Source organism: Lepus europaeus, chromosome 1 (genome assembly GCF_033115175.1).
Source record: "Lepus europaeus isolate LE1 chromosome 1, mLepTim1.pri, whole genome shotgun sequence".
Lineage (NCBI taxonomy): Eukaryota > Metazoa > Chordata > Mammalia > Lagomorpha > Leporidae > Lepus > Lepus europaeus.
In genome coordinates, this window is record NC_084827.1 from 32,699,165 (window position 1) to 32,702,613 (window position 3,449).

The following is a 3,449-nucleotide window of genomic DNA, read 5'->3' on the forward strand; positions in this document are numbered from 1 at the left end:
GTGACCCTGTCTTAGGCCAAATTCCTTGGGAGCAGAGTCTGACACAGCTAATTGGTATACACTATTTATTGAGGAAACACTGCTCAGGAGAAACTTGTGAGGATTCCTGTTGAGGGAAGTGGACCACTTCTCTATCCTGATAGAGGAATGCCAAGAGAGGGAGGATGTGGTCTCAGGTAAAGCAGAGTAGTTTCAGATGGACCCATGAAGGCCTTGGAATATAAATCACATCAGGTATTCTCCCACGGAGGCAAGGGAGTCTTTTTGTATCCCACAGCCAGTTGTAGGCTCCCTGGGGTTGTATGTGGGGTAGGGAGGTGGCATCTCCTGGACAAGGCCGCTCCTGTTAGCCCAGGGGATTGACTGGATGAAGGGGCAGCTGTGATCTGTCAGCAGCTAACCCTCAAACTGGCTGCCTGCATAAAAGATTTGAATGAGGTACTCCAACTCCCATAAAAATGTAATACAGCAAAACCTAAGTTGAGCAATAGGAAACTGGGTTAAAAATGAAGGGCATATGTGTGTTATTGAGTTCTGCATTGAAGTCATTATGAATGAACTAGATCTACCTGTGTTGCATGGATAAATTTTGAAAGCACATTGAGTAGAAAAAGCAAATTGGAGAATGGTGTCTTCATAAATAGAATATTTATGTGCTGTGTATGGCTGTCTGACATTGGTATAGCTGTTAAAGTATAGATTCATACTGGCTTCATTAAGATAGAAGTTATCTTTTAGAATGGAGGATTAAAAATGTAATAAAATAGGGTTTCAGGTATATTTGTAATAGTTTTAAAAATAGTAAGGCAGAGCACTCTTTATTTTAAAGAGTTTTTTGATTGACATATAATACACATTTTTAGGGGACACTGTAATATTTCAACATGTATATACAGCAGAAGCTGATCAAATCAGGCAATACGTGTAGTTAGCATTTCTATTTCTTTTCCTTTTCATTGTGTCTGGAATCATTTAGCTCCTATCTTCCAATTCTTTGTACAGAATAGAATACATTATTGTGAACTACAGTTGTCCTACTGTGCTGTGGCAGCACTAGACCCTATTCTATCTGACTGTGTTTTGGTCTGCATTATCCAACCTGCCTCTATTCCCTCTCCTCTAGGAATCACTTTTCTAAATTCAGATCGACTTATTTTAAGTTTCCACATAGGAGAGACAATATGCAGTATTTGTCTTTATGGGTGTTGCTATTTCATTTCACATAATGACCTTTAAAAAATATTCAGTTCCTCATGTCATCCTTGCTCAGGGTCTGTGTTGATCATGTCTGTGTTGTTCCAGTTTTAGTATGTGTGCTACCAAAGCTAGTGCTGCCTCTAACATTTTATTCAATATGGCCCAATGTTCACATTCTATTCAGTCATGAATTGAATGCATTAAAAACCTCATCCTCTTAAATTTTCTGTACATTTGAAATATTATATGTAAATATGAATCAAAGAAAATTCAAGGAAAGGGATTAGATCTCTGGGCTGTGCCAATATGAAGGGGCCTTGAGAGAGAGTATTTGATTCCCTCATTTGTATCTAATTCTAGTTCCTGGAATCTAGGTCTGCTTATCTGTCAAAGACGTTGTGATTACCAGGAAATTATGTTTGGAGCTCCAGTTGTGTTTTGGCTTTGAGAACATTGAATCAGAAACTAGAAAGACCCAGGCTTAAATTGTCCAATCGGTAGATCTAGCCTGAGAGAGCTAAATGGAAAAAAAGCGAAGAAAGGAAATAGACAAGAACCTAATAGCACAATTTAGAGTAGAGAAGTTTAGCAAATATTTATTTAGTACTTTTTAAAAGATTTCTATATTTATTTGAAAGGCAGAGTTACAGAGAGAGAGTGGGAGAGACAGAGAGAGAGAGAGATCTTATGAGAGAGACAGAGAGACAGAGAGAGAGAGAGAGAAAGAGAGAGAATCTTCCATTAGTTGGTTCACTCCTCAAAAGGCCACAAGGTACAGGACTGGGCCAGGCAGAAGCCAGAAGCTTCATACAGATCTTGCACGTGGGTGTGTTAGGGGCCAAAGCACTTCAGCCATCCTCCACTGCCTTCTCAGGTACATTAGCAGGGACTTGGGTCAGAAGTGGAGTCCCTGGGATATGAACCAGTTCCCATGTGGAATGCTGACATTATATGGAATCCCATGTGGAATGCTTAACCTGCTGCACCACATACTGGTCCGTTATTTTGTCCTTAATATGCATCAAGTAATGTGCTAGGCTGCAGAGTCACAGATGAATGACTGTGTTCCTATCTTTCTTTTAAAAAGTTATTTACAGTTAATTTATTTGAAAGGCAGAAACAAAGAGAGTAAGCTCCTGTGTGCTGGTTCACTTCCCAAATGCCCACAACAGCCAGGGCTGGGCCAGGAACCTAGAACTCAATCTGGGTCTCCACATGAGTGCTAGGGAATCAAGTTTGATTACCTGCTGCCTCCCAGAATGCACGTTAGCAGGAAATTGGATGGGGTGGAACTAAAATCAAACATGGGTGCTTGTATACAAGATGCAGGTGTCCCAATTGGCATCTTAACCACTGTGCCCAATGCTCAACACCACCGTCACTATTTTTAAGTATCAAGTGAAAATCTCAAGAGAGGGGAAAGGTTAAAGAACTAGGGGCACCTTTTTTTTAAAGGCCAACATATATACTTCTGGCAAGAATTTCTTGTTTCTGATCAAAATTCCCCAAATGATTTCTGTGAAACTGGAGTTTTCCAAGATGTTATGTCAAAAAGCAGGTCTTACCAGTCAAACAAGTTAGGAAATGCTGCCTGCTATAATTCATTCTTGGAGATTGAAATGCAATTTATATACAAAAATTACCGAGATGATTTCTAGAAAAGAAACCAATAAGGAAACTGCATCTCCCCAAATTATTTCATAGCAAAATGAGTTTGCAGAGGAAGCAAGAATAATACCCACAACAGCCCTTTAGTGTTTTGTGGAATTAATTTAGTTCCTTGGTATTATATTTATATTATTATTTTCTTAACTACTTTGAAATATTTTTAAACTTTTTTAATCAAACCTTTATTCCAATGTTTCTTTTTTATTTAAATATTGTGTTTTGCTGAAAATGTTCATTAGAGCTTTAGTAATTTTGTTTGACTTTATAGGGAGAATTAATACCATGAGGTTTTGTGCAAGTCATTTTACCTCTTCAAAATAGGAGTAAGGCAGAGCACTTGTAAAAAGCATACAGACCATTGCACTCTTTGCAACCTGATTTTATGACACCCCTTCTCTCCACTTTTAATGTCTAGCGTAATGCTCAGTCTTCATGCTTTTGAACAAACATGTCAATGGCTTTAAATCAAACTACATGTTGAAATATATGACTGTGTCACAACCATTTGCAGCTATCCATTTAATTGCATCCTATAAAATGAACCAGGAGGTATACGTTTACAAACATAACATGTGAGGTGGTGG

The 3,449-nt window shown here is 38.4% G+C and overlaps 1 pseudogene; it reads right to left on the minus strand.

Moving 5' to 3' along the window:
- Positions 1 to 1,235: 1,235 nt before the first annotated feature.
- Positions 1,236 to 1,332, minus strand: LOC133768579 (U6 spliceosomal RNA; annotated as a pseudogene).
- Positions 1,333 to 3,449: the final 2,117 nt, after the last annotated feature.